Raw genomic sequence first — 13601 nt, 5'->3', positions numbered from 1 at the left:
GCCCCGTCCGGGGAGACGCCGAGTGCCCCTGCGCTCCAGGCGGCGGAGGGACACCGCGGACACCCGCAACAGCGCACTCCGCGGAAGGATACACCGCTCGCAGGGAAACACAGCCCGCCCCCAGCCGCGCCGCTCCTCGCCTCCGCCTCCTCTCGCCGCCGCTTCACCGCGGGCGGCGCGGGGGCAGTCGGGGCAGCGCGTCCGGCCGCGGAGCGGGGACGGAGGCGGTTGCGGGGCCCATGACCGCCTGGCGCGGCGGAGGGATCTGGCCGAGGAAGGGGAACGAGGCCCGGGCCGCCCCGCACGGCCGTGTGTGCGGGAAGAAGTCCTGCTCCGGGATCCCTCCGCGCGGTGCTGCCCTTTAAACACGGGGGACTCGCCGCCGCGGGGCGCGCACTGGGATGGAGCTGGGATGCGTCTCCTTGTGCCGCCTCGTGGGTCCCCTGCCGTGCTGGTCTCGGGGGTCCGGGAGGCGACAGTTTCCCCCTGCCCCGCCTGAGAGGGGAGTGAGACCGCAAACTCAGATCTTCCGGCACCTGCTCCCCCCCGCGCCTCTGCCTGACAGAGGCATTTAGAAATGGCCCCCGCGGGCTGGAGGGGCTGGAACGGCACGTCCCTCCTTTCCCCTCCTCTGTCCGGGGCAGCGGCGGCGGGGCCTGTGGCGGACGGTGGTCGCGGCCTGTACGGGGCCGTGGCGGCAGGAGCGCCCCCCCGGTGGCGGGGCGGGGTGCGGCCGTGCCCCCGCGCCCGAACAAAGGCGGCGCCGCCAGTGTCGCGCCCCGTCGCGATAGCGGGGCGGGGAGGCACGGCTACGATACCGCCTGAGGGCGGGAACGGGCAGAATTACACGCGATTGTGGGGAAAAAAAGCTTGTTAATGCTGTAGCTTTGGAGCGGTACTACGTTCGTGGGGCTTGGAAAGCTCGGAGGGCAACGTTTTCCTGCTGGAAGTTCAGGAATTGTACGATGTGCGTGATGTTTCATGGTGCATATTCTGTATTTTGTTGTACAATAAGCTTGTGGCAGTACAAAGTATTCTCGAATAGGAGCTTTATTTTTATAAGTTTTTCAAAGCTTTTAGATTGTTTATTCTAAGGCAACCAGAAACATCTGTGGAAGAGGGAAAGCTTTTCCGTGTAACACCTATCCTGTCAACAGCTACTCACCCAGAATACCAAAATCTCAGCTTTATGCATAGTCGGATGCTAAAGGTTTTCAATTGAACGTAATTTTGCATGTGACTTTGTTTGATTTTGCTTTAATAACACCAGTGAGACGATACTTGGAAATGCCATGTGTCTCAACAAGCCAAATTGCTAGGCAAATTGATTTTACTCTAATTTGATAACAAGAAATTGCATCTGAAGCTGAGATTTTGCCTGCCCAGTTGCTAAACCAGGTTAAGATAGACTTTTACAGGTGAATTATAAATGTCTAAGATATTTAATTCAAACCAGAATGGACTGTCAGCAGCATTGCACTGTGATAATCTTAGTAACAATGTGTGTATATTGTTTTGTAGTGCACCAGGTTGCTCTGTAGGTTTATGGGAATGGCTACAGTCCTCTTGGAAGGTTGGATATTACTAGATTGGAACATGCTGACTTCAGTCTTTATGGCAACAAGAGTTTTCTATAGCTCTGGCAATGGCTGGTGAATCCTTAGTGTGATTGAAAGCAGCACACAGAAAAACCCCTATTTGCATCCTTTCCAGCAGGTGATCTGGTGACAAAGCTCTGGCTACATCTGAAAGGACAATTTTTTTTTTTTTCCCCCCAGAATTCATTTTTCTGAGACTTATTTCTTTTTGTAACAATTACAGAAGCTTAATGAAAAAATAATCACTATTTCCAATTCAATTACAGTTTGTTATTTCTTCTGCATTGAAATGTTTTTGCATTGTAGGCCTTTGAGTCAATAGGACAAAATACTGTCTTTGAAAGTAAGAAAGCTGGGTGATCAGACCATGGTCAAATTATAATAGGATGCTTCAAGAATAAGTTTACTATGTTAAATATGCCTTTATGCCTTTTGGTTTGTTGTTATTGTTGGATTTTGTTTGTTTTGTTTGCTTGGGGGTTTTTGTGGTTTTGTTTGGTTTTTTGTGTTTGTTTGGGTGGTTTGTTTTGGTTTTTTGGGGGTTTTTGGTTTTTTTTGGTTGTTTTTTTTTTTGTTTTGTTTTTTGGAAACCAGCAGATACATGGCAACTATCTCCCACTAAATGCAATTTGGGTAATTCATTAAATTTTGTATAGTATGTTCAGACTTCAATTTAGAAACTGTTTAGGTTAGTTTCAACATTAATTTTACTTTCTAAGTTAATGTTACCACATCAGCCTAGATCCTTACCAGAACATGAGAAAAATCTTAGGTAATAAACCTCTGTTGTTTCTACTTAGTTATCAAAGGATGGGAATGATGGAATCATTTGTTAAAGGTGGAAGAATTTCAATCACATGTTACTCAGGATATCTGTGTTGATTTTGTGACTTCTGGAGACTTTTTTGTTTTTCTGGTACTATTAAGACAAAAGATTTTCAGCATGTACGAAGACCTAGATAAATTTCAGTGTGCATTGGCAAGAATCAGTAGTTTTAAATTCCCAAAGTAGTTTTCCTAAATTGTTACAGTTATTAAAAAAATTGCTTTTTGCAGATTTTCCCACTTTGGGAATAGCTTTTACATTTTCAGCATCCCATATATGCTATGACAGCACAGCTCTAATATTGTAAACATTTTTGGTCATCCAGTTTTTACTGGAAATTTGTAGTTACTAAAATATTAATTTGATGAGTAGTTTTGTACAAGCCATATCTTTTAAGAAGCAAAAGGTGAACCTTAGACTTGAGTTGCATGTAGAAGCTGCTGCTGCACTGTGATCTCTGGGGCTTTGTGTGGGCCCAGACCTCTGCCCATGGCTGCAGGGTCAGAATCCAGCCCTGAGCCTCCCTCTTCCAAACCACCCCTAACAAGACCTTGCCATTGATATGAAGCCAAATCCAGCTTAAGCTGAAAAAGATGCATCTCTAGCTGAGCAAATGGTGTTCTGTGTGCCCACTCTGACTTTATTTGCAAATCTGATTTACAGCCTGTGGCAGTGGGTAATTTGGAGAACTGCAAACATACAACCATGATTGAAAAGTCCATCACCTGCCTGACAGTTCTACTCTGCCATGCAGGTGTTGGGGTTTTATTTCTGACTTTTATTCTGCAGTGCTTTTACAGAGACCCAGCATCAGCAGCTGTGACACAGACATCTGGGAGTGTTCCTGTGCCAGTGTCAAAGCCGAGTTGTCAGGTATGTTCTGGCTCTTTAGCACACCTGCCAGGCTCTAAGGCTCCCTCATGCCATAAAAGTTTTAAAGCACACCATGACTTGTGGTTTGTCTTATGTAAAACTTGCGTTGGAATTCTAAACTGGAAATACTGTGCCCAAATCCTTACCATCAGTTCTGACAGATGTAGGAGCCCAGCAGTATCACTGAGTGGAGGTGAAGTATGCAGAAGCAGAGAGTGTTACAAGGAAGGAGCCAAAGGAAATCATCAGGTGTAATGAGCCTGATCTTTCATTTATGGTGGTTTTTTTTTTATATATTCTGTGCAGGGCAAGGAGTTGCTCTGTAGCCATCACTTTCACTGCTGCGAAGAAATGATGTGTGAAGAGGTAACAGGTTTCACATTGCAAACAACACTCTTCTGTTGGCATGGTCACACTGAGAATTTGTTTCCTTTGTGTGCTGGGTGAGTAAATACCTTCCTGTGGTAGCTGTGAGAGGATCAGTCCCTTTCCTCTGTGCAGGAGCAGGATGTTAAACACCAGCCACTGTGAGATGCTGGCAAGTGGACTCAGGCCATCAAGGTGTGACCACCTCTGGCTGATGTCACGAGTTGGTTTTGACAGACAGTCACAAACCCAAAGCTGGATATCACAAGTGACTATACTTAGGAAGAAAATAAAAGATGCTTCCCACCAAAGTCTTATTAATTTGTCAAAAATGTATGTATTCGTAGTAGCAGGTGGTCAATAACAGATGATAGCCTCCTCTGTGTAAATTAATGGCTGTAATTCACTTGAGGGGATCTGCTGATGTCATAAGCTGCCAGAGTGTAGCTTGAGTGATTTATTAACAGCTGCAGAAACCCTAGGCTGAATTACATCCTTGTATTCACTTAGGGTCTGCAGATATTTATTTATAAAATGTGTAGGTTTGAATTTCTTGATGCATATAGAGATGTCTTCTGTGACTCCAATGTAGGGGCACAGTGAAAAAATGCTGAGTATAAAAGCTCAGATGCCTGCCCATGATTAAAGGCAAATTTTCTCCACTGCTGCATGTCAACATAATCCCTTTTCTTTATGTTTGAAATCAGCTAATCAGTATCTGTAGAGGTTTACATAAGTCCTGTTTTGGGTTTTGTTTCTCCCCACCATCAAATATAAATGATGTCGTTATCTTCACGTGCAGGAACCTCTGTCACTCGATGTTGTCGTCACAGCCTCTGTGCACATTGGGCTGTGTCCAGCCCAAAAAGCTGGGAGAGGGTTGAGGAGTTCAACTGTAAGTGCTATCTGTAATAATAACTGGATTTTGCTGTTTAGAAAGAAGGCAATGGACACAGAAGGCTAGAAAAGGTGCCTGGAAACCAAAACTGTTTGTGTACGGGAAGGGGATTCTCCATGTTCAGGGAGAAAACCTTCCTTTCTTCCATGAAAATGGTGAAAATAAAATTTTTCTGAATAGGGATCCTAGATTTATTACACCCTTCTAACATATGAACATATGTAAGCAAATGAAACAATAATAATTTCAATTCCTTTTTCCTTCTCCCCAGAAAATTGGAGCTGATTAGGATGATATTAAATCCTGTTTCTCAAATAAAGGATGCATTTCCAAAATGTAAGTCGAGTTGTAGAGGAAGAGGAAAAGGGAGATGAGAATAAATTATGAAGAATTGCATGGCAGGAAGGAACAGTCAGAATTCATTTGCAAATAACTATGCACATTACATTTGCTGGGAGTTCTCTCAAGAAATTCTGCATCTTTAGCAAATGTTTGGATGCCAGTTAGAACTCACTGAAAACCCTTCTGGTTTTCTCTCTTTTCTCTCTTCTCTGAGATTAGTTTTGTTTGTTGATAGATTTCACCAGTCCTTGGAAGAATGCTGCAGTTATTGTTCTCAGCAAGGAATGCTGATTTGCTATTGAGCAAATACTGCTTTGTTCCTGCTTTCCTTCACCAATGTCTGTCTGTCTGACTTGTCTCTGTGTAAGAAGTACAGATAGAAGTAAGGTGGTATTTGTACAGAAAACAAAGGTTGGAACTTGAAGAAAAACAGGCTCCGGGTATTGTTCACAGCCTTAAGGCAAAGCCCTTCCAATTCATTATGAATTTACTAATTTCAGTAAGTCTGTTACTGCTCTTACAGTGTCATGTACAAAGCCCAATCGCATAAGGGACCCACAATATTAGATGTTATACAAATGTACAGGAAGGTATCAAAAAGGTATTTTAAATAAAGATGTGGTTTATTGTTTTGGTTTTAATTTTGTTGGGTTTTTTTTGTTTAGTTTTTCCTTTTGTGTTGGGTTTTTTTGTTTTGGGTTTTTTTGTTTTGGGTTTTTTGTTTTGGGTTTTTGTTTGTTTGAATTTTTGTTTATTTTTGTTGGGGTTTTTGTTGTTGTTGTTGGGGGGGGCAGGGTGTGTGGTTTTTTTCTTTTTCCCTGGAATGAAATGCTCACTTCTGGATGCTTTTAAAATTGCTTATGGCTTTGTAGTAGCACATCCTGGAAGTTTGACTTCCTTGGCTCACCTTTAACTTCATAGGTACATGCAGCAGGTGACCAGCTGGACCAAGGCCAGCCCATGATTTGCAACTTCCAGGGCAGTTGTAAAAGGGTTCTCCATTTCCTCTTGAGTTGTACCTGAATCCATCCCCTTTTTTTTTTTTTCAAACTCAGCTTAGGTTGTTTGGGGTTGCTTTTCCTTGTCTCTGTGTCTTTGCTTTGCTTGCTTAATTTGGGTGCAGTTTGTGTGAAGGCTGCTATACAAAAACTTTGAGAGCTTGGCAAGTGTCTCCCTTAAGCTGTATTGATCTCTGTGATTTTTTTATGCTTTGGAGGGAGGAATTGTTACTGTCTTCCCAAAGCTCCATTGTTACTCAGAAATTCATTATATTGGCTTGAATTTTTCATTTTCTTTTGTCGTATCAACAAGGAAGGCTGCTAATTCTGTAATTTTTTTTTATCATTAACCTTTTCCTCCCTGCACAGACAGGCAAATCAGTGCAAGGCTACAAAGTCCCAAGGAGTTATGATACATTGTGTTATTCCCCATTCCTGATTATTCTGCAAGTTCAGAGAAAATTTGTTCCACAAACTACAGCAAAATGCCTGGTGCTCTCAGTCCCCCAAATCCTCTAAAACAGAGTCAAAGCAGAGGTAGTTGTTACACCTGACCTAATCCTGAGTGGCCACCAGAAGAAACAATGAACTGCTTACTATCTCTCATGGTAAATAGTGAACCAGGTTCTGCTATGCAGAGTCTTTGGGCTGCCTGGACCACACCTGTTAGAAGGGAAGAAGGAATTGCATTCATCCATTACAGATTGCTGAATCCAAAGAGATGGTATTTGCAGTTCTGTTACTGAGCAGTCTCCAGCCATGTGAACAGCAGTAGGAACCTGTGTGTTAAGTGATAGAGAAGAACCACAGATTTCACCTTGCAAGCTTTGTTCTTGTAAAAAAATTTGGGTGGGTGCTTTTCTTGGATGGAGTTGTTTTGGTTTTGAGTTTTTTTTTCATTTGTTTGTTTGTTTTGGTTTTTTGTTTGTTTGGTTTGTTTTTAAAGTACAGGATCATGGAATATTCTGATGGATACTGATCTGATTCCGCCTGAGTATGCTGATCAAAGTGTTATTTGTCCATCTATATTTATCTACATTACTTCTACTAATACACACATGGAAAAATTAGTGTCTGTTTCTGAAATGATCCAAACAGCAGAAAAAGGGCAAAAAGGATCCAGAAATGTGCCTATTTCATGTTCTTGTTGCAGATTTTCATGCACTCACACTGTCTGCCATTATCTAATTACAAAACCTAACAGTATTTTCTTCTCATCACTGCTTTTGGATTTGTTGGAGAGATATGTGGGTATTCATCTTTCTCCCTCTCTTACCAGAGCCTGTCAGGCCTTTGGCTTTTCCTGATGGAGGATGGTTCTCAGGTGTGTTTTTGGTTGAGTTTTGTTTTGTTGGTTTTTTTTTTTAATTCATGAGATGCTCATGTCCTTTTATGCTCCATCAGCATGAAAGAGTTACCTCACAGTGAGCACTGGATGTACATGCAAGTCATGTATCTCTTCTGACATAAACCACACAGGCACTTTGCCAAGAGTAAATCCCATGAGAAGGGCAGTAAATCAAGCACAATGTTCTCTTTTCCCTATGTGTACCTCTAGCCCCAGCTATTGTTTCCAGAGAGGCTGCCTTACCCAGCAATGGTGCAGTAGCATGGATAATTTGTGTAGGGCTGGCACAAGAATTTTTCCTCTCCTTGGGGGAAAAAAAAAAAAAAAAAAAATTAGAGTATTTCTGTCAAGTGGCAGAAAATAAGTTGAGTGCATCTCTGCAGCATTTCCATCAAGCAAAATGGAGTTTACGTTCATTACTTGCTCAGAAAGGGGAATAATGTCTTTTAACGTTTGATTACACATTTTGGAAGAATACAAGAGGTTAATTTAGGGGAGGGAAGGATGAGGACTTTCTGTCCTTTTTTACTTCATTTATGTATTTTGGGGAAGAATAAAAAATCTGAGCTGAAGTAAGTTTGGACCAGATGATCTATCAACACCTGCAACAGTGGAAAATGTCTCAGGATTTAATATATGCAACCACTGAGCATCATTTTTTCTTGCATGTCTTTTACATTGAAGGCTTGCATCTTATGGAGGTAGTTTTGAGAACAGTTTGGAAGAAAGCCAGAAAAAATCTCTTCCAAAGCCAGCCAATTTTTGTTAGACATTTGGATACAGTACCAGCTATGAGTTATGTGGGAAAAACCACTTTGGTTTTATTTGATGTTGAAAGACATACAGGAGTCTTGGTGTTTCTCTGGTGATTCAACTCTACAGTGCTACATATCTGCTTTGCTGTATCACCCTTACAATTCTGCAGATGGGAGTGTCACACCATTTTACATGACATTGGCCCTAAAACTACTTGATCAGCCTCAGGAGAGGTTCGTGAAGGTCCAAGGCAAGTTTCACTCTGTAGAGGAGGAATTTTCAGTGACTTTCCCTTTGGTTTTTCAAAATCATTATCCATTTAAGGTGCTAAGCTTAGGCTGATTGAGAGAGATTGTTGCTCTGCTCTTTTGGCAATCAGAGATCACTGTAAAATGTCACAAAGTGGGCACTCTATCTCTGCTTTTCAAACTTTTGTTTCTAATGCCCAGTTGCCTACTTTGTTCATGTAATGGTGAGTTCTGCTAAAGTCTCTGTGATAAATAATTTGTTTACTCAGAGTGAAAGAAAAATAGATCATTTGTCTGTGCTTACTTTTGAGGCTTTCCCTCAGTGTGCTTGTGATAACTATGTGTATCTCAGTGCAATGGCATTACAGCTTTGATAAGATGTCTTCACTAAATATGATAGAAAGTCTTGCTGGACTCCAAAGAGCAATGCAGTAAATCTGTCTCAGTTATTTTCACTTCAGGAACTGTCATAATTGACCTGCTTCCTTGTGGCTGTAAAGCACATTGAAATATATTACTGTAAAGAACCTTTTCACTCTCCTCTCAGCTCTTTCTGGGACTGAAGCATGGAAAAAAAATTTGATTACTGCCATGGAGTTCATGGAGGAGGCTTGATGCCTCTATTCTAAGGTATGGAAAGACTGTGTTATTCCTGGAGGCAGAATGGAAGGCAAGAGATGGAAATTTAATCTGTATTCATTTTTTCATACAGGCAAGTGAGAAGTTACCAACACATCTGGACTGGGCTTTGCCTTGGCAACAAGGGGTTTTTTTGGCTTGACAGGGTTGTTTTTGTTTTTTTTTCCCTCTGTTAAGGACTCCATCCTGATGACTTTGGCATTTGTGTGAAACCACAAAGTGGTAGATGAAGGAGGCAGGATTGCAAGCTCTGAAGTTGGTGAGTGGGCTGATACTTTGAAATGACAGAAGGATAGAATCAGAGAAGAGGGAATGTAATGTGTTCTAGACATGCCCGCCTATTCTTCTGACTTTGTTTTTCTGCAGACAGCACCTTCTTCTTGGTCAGTCTCAGAAGCTGTCTGTCTGCTTTTCTTCTTAGTTGTAACACTTCACTAACAGTTTACAGAGGGAGCATAATGAAAACACAAAATCCTTCACTGGAAATGGTGCCATTAGAGGATAGTGAAAGGCTGGGATGACAGATTCGTCAATGCAGTTCTGGTTTTGCATGTGAAACATTTCACTAATCTCCTGTCTCCCTCTGTTATTTCATTGTCCTTCTAATCTTCTTTTTCATACCCTATCAATAAGTTAATGAAGTCTACCTCAAAGGCTTGCTATGTGACTTAAGAGTGTTCAAAAATTGCATTGCAGTGAAGTAAAAGATTGTCCTGAAATTCAGCCTTTCACGTTCTCCCCCTTTCCCGTAATTTAGAGGAAGAATAAACTTGTGTCCAGCTTTCTAGATGAGCTAGAAAAAAAAGTTCATTTTGATTGGCTGTAACTTTCTGACATTCCTTCTCAGCCTTCTGACAGAAGTAACCATGGTCATGGCAATGCAGTGATAGGTCTTGCAAGATGAAGGCTGATTGAAAATTTTGTCTTTCTTGAAATTTCTGTGGGTTTTGAAGACCTGGGTCAACCTTCTGGGAGGGTATAGTTTCCCCAGCAGGAGCAAGGAGGGCCCAGTGTGCAAATACTGCTTTAATGAAGCATTGACAAAGAAGCAGCCTGTGCTCCAAGACTGAGGGAAGTCTGGCTCACATGATTCAGAGTGCTGAGTGTGTAGCTGAAGGCTAGTCAATAAATGCCAAGCCTATTTACCTCTTTGAAGAATTCCAAGATGCCTCTGAGGAGAGGTAGAGACACACAGTAAAACTTGGTCAGTGACACACCAGGATAAACAAGGAGTTTCCCTGTTCAGAGTTAGTGAGAACATGGATGGAGTGATCAGAGTAGATGCTTGCACATATCTGCATAAAGCAAATCAGTTTTGCTTCTCCTGCTTTGCTGTCCTTTCTCATTCCCATTACCTGAATGCAAAAGAACATCTGATGATAGGGGAAATTTTTCTTGATTCTTCTGAATATTAATGGGAACCCCCCCTTTTTTTTTAAGGAGCTCTGGCTTTTCTAGTCAGTGTTTTTTTTTTCCACACAAAGGGGAACATGATGTGCCATCGAGTCAGAAAGCTGCTTCCCCAACAGATGTCTGCCAGTATGAGAGGTCATATATGCCTGACCTGCCATGAGCAGAGAGAGGCTGCTCTCTCTCAGGGGCTTAGAGCCCAGTTTATCAATACAACTTGTTCACATCCCAACTACTCTGGAAAAACAGCTACTTGCTGGCAGCTAATAAATGATTAGTCCCCAAAAAGGCTGCTAGGTTCAAATCTGTAGGTGACATGGCAGGGATCAGCTGTGTAGGTGGCTGCAGGATGCAATGATTTTTCTGGGAAAGCTGAAGTCAGTGGAAGGCTCTGGTTTCACTGAGGAACCTTAAGAGTAAGAGCAATATCTTATTAAATTTCTAAGTAGTCTGATAGACTCTGTCTTATGAACAGAATTCCAGGCTTGAGATCAGGCATTAATCAGGCCTAGTGTTCCTGTGCATAAAGGGCACTGTGTGTGAGGCCCAGCTGCCAAAGATGTTGCTGCATGTGCAGTGTTGTGCTGAATGCAGAGATTACTGCACCTTCACAGCAAACCCTGAAAGTTTTCCTCAGCTGCCTCAAGAAATGCAGCAACTTTATTCTTTGCATTGAAACAGCTTCTGTGCTGAAACTGAGAAATACAGAAGAAAAACCTTCCTTTTCCCAGTCCAGCTTTGCTTTTGGTAGTGTAGTCATCTCCTCAAGAAAACCTTAGACCTGGTATTTAAGAGCAATGTCTTTAAAGGACTCCACGACTGAAATCGGAACTTGTTCTTTATTATAGCTCCCTCACAGGTAGCTATAATGGTTATTCATTATGGTTAAATAATATAAATTCACTTTAACTTTTTCATAGTAACACCTAACATCTGATATAGGTATGCTTTTGGTTTCTGCTGTCCTTTTTGTCCAGAAAGTATAGATATACCGAACAGATCAATGCTTTCAATTATGTGTTTTGGGGTTTTTTTTGGAATTATTGAAATAAATTCCAGGATTTTAGCTTACAAGATCCTACCCTGACTCAGCTTCTTTGTGAAGCTACAGTCTGTACAATCTGCCAGTCCTGTTACACCCCATAATAACCATTAGCCTGTTCTCTAGGCTTTTATCCTTTTCATCCAGTATCCATCCATTAGGTGTAGCAGGCAGAGCTTGTAGGACAGGGTTGGCCAGTCTAATCATCCTTGCCCCAAAGAGGCCACTTACCTGCGAAGCCCCCTCTCCCAGGCACTGTGTCAGAGCTGCTCTGGCCATCTGGCCATGCTCAGTGGGCATCCCTTGTGAGGCTGCTGCATCTCTGAACCTGAGCTCTGTGTGTGGATACCTTCTGCATTCACACAGAAATGCAGACACTTCATTTGCATTCTTCTTCCAATTGCTTTTATGTTGGGGATGGAATTTCAGATTACAAATCTGACAAGCAGCAGTGGTCTAGTTACAGTCTCTGTTAAGCTTTTAAAAACCAAATGGCCCCTCTTAAGTGAGAAGTCTTCAGTGTAGAAGCCAGCTATTTGTTACTTTAAAAATGAAAAAAAATATTCCAAACAGTTCTTAGCTGTTCATTTTTTCCTCATATGCTTGTTTATTTGAGGCAGAAAAATGTGTTTGGTTAAAATACTAGTAAGGGGAATTTCCAGGTGGAGCTCTACTTTTGGTGTATTTTTCATCAGCATTTTGTAGCTAACGCCCAAGTGCTGTACTACTGAGTTGTTCTGCTAGAGCATGTTCTAGCCCATATTCCTCTCTGTTCTGCAAGGGAATGGAAACTCCACAGGTCATAAGCCAGTAATCTATTGATTCATTATATCAGCCAGACACTATAGAGCAGGCATTTTGCAAAATCCTGCTGCCTTAGTGTGGCTGTTCATCTGTCTGTTTCTTGCTGTGAAAAGTTTTATCATATCTCGTGGGCCAGATGATCTAATTTTTAAGTGAATTTTCAGTTTCTTTTGAAGAAAAGTATTTTTTGAAGTGAAATTTTGCCGAGGGAATCTGTTAATGCACCGTGTCTCTGTAACCTCTTGTGGTGAGATGGTAGTTATAGACAGGACAGACTGACAAGGCCTTTTCTGTGGGGGCGACGGCAGCACAGAGTAAAGCTTGCTTTCAAACAAGGGATTGCTGAATCCTTGTTTGCTCTCCTGCAGTTTGCAATCTTATTTATGAGTCTACTCTTAGTCCTCCTATTTTAGGAGAGAATTGTGAAAAAGGTGATTCATTGCTCATGATGCCTGACACCCTCTGACTGTGGAGCCTGAATAGTTTGTGTACCCTGTACAAACTTGGGTGACTGCATTAGTTTTGTGGCTTCCTGTGGTCAACATTTGATTGTCTTGGGTCAAGATTCCTTTGACCATGGAAATACTGACATGCTTAGACATTGCGCCAGGGGCACACATATTCTCTAATGGCCTTGGCAAAAGACACTAATAAACTTGTTTACCTGTTTTGTCTCTGTCATCCTCCTCATCTCAAAGTGAATTGAGAATTGTTAGTTTTTCTGTCAGCCTCTCCTCAGTGCTAGCAGGCCATTCCATGTGCAAGGTGTTGAATTTCTTGTTTGGGTTTGTTTAGTCAGCTATGCATTATCCTGTGGGCAGGACACAGGGCTGGACACATATGAGGTCACCACAGCTGTCAGGAATGATTTTAGGTTCAGAATTTGGAGAAAACAGCAGTCTGTGCTTGTGCCACCTGAAGGATTCCACACGAACTCTATGCTCTTCATACTGCTTGTGCCTCAGGATTAGCCATGAACTTCGAGAGTCCATGGGCAGACAGAGTGTTTTCTTCAGGAAACAACTATTTGTGCTGTGCAATTTTTGCTGGCTTCTGGATTGCCAGATGAAATGTGATGCATGGTGTCCTAAATGGATTGATTCCTGGTTACCTGGAGAAGAGGAACTGATACTCCTAGTTACAAGACTGTTTGAGGTATCTGGGCTAATAAACTTTTCACAATAAACACTGTCTGAGGTATCTGGGCTACTAAACTCTGTTACAAGACAGGTGCCAGAAAAGGATCTAGGGCTTTCCTTCCTTTCCTTGATAATGAATTTCTGATGAAATGTTTTTCCCCCATCAGGCTGGTACTCTAATTTATTGACTTTCAGTTAATATTTTGTGTCTATACTTGTTTTCCTGAGCCCTTGAAAATGCAGATGCCTATGTCCAAGGTTTCCTAATGCTCTGAACAGTGGGGACTTGGACATACTGCCTTCTGTGGAAAGCT

At 42.1% G+C, this 13601-nt stretch overlaps 1 protein-coding gene across 3 annotated transcripts in view; it reads left to right on the top strand.

Annotated features, from left to right (window-relative positions):
* Positions 1-13601, top strand: part of C6H11orf24 (chromosome 6 C11orf24 homolog) — an 85064-nt gene that overhangs the window by 646 nt on the left and 70817 nt on the right. For 2 of the 3 annotated variants that reach the window (XM_053946686.1, XM_053946684.1), the window contains exons 1-2: positions 108-3297; positions 3604-4897. The exons of the other annotated variant lie outside the window; for it this stretch is intronic. The gene's annotated coding sequence lies outside the window, so the exon portion shown is untranslated. Of the gene's footprint in view, positions 1-107; positions 3298-3603; positions 4898-13601 lie in introns of those variants that run through there. 3 annotated transcript variants of the gene reach the window in all.

This window comes from Vidua chalybeata, chromosome 6, assembly GCF_026979565.1.
Source record: "Vidua chalybeata isolate OUT-0048 chromosome 6, bVidCha1 merged haplotype, whole genome shotgun sequence".
Lineage (NCBI taxonomy): Eukaryota > Metazoa > Chordata > Aves > Passeriformes > Viduidae > Vidua > Vidua chalybeata.
Note: the sequence above shows the minus strand (reverse complement) of the source record. Positions and strands in the feature narration are given on the sequence as shown.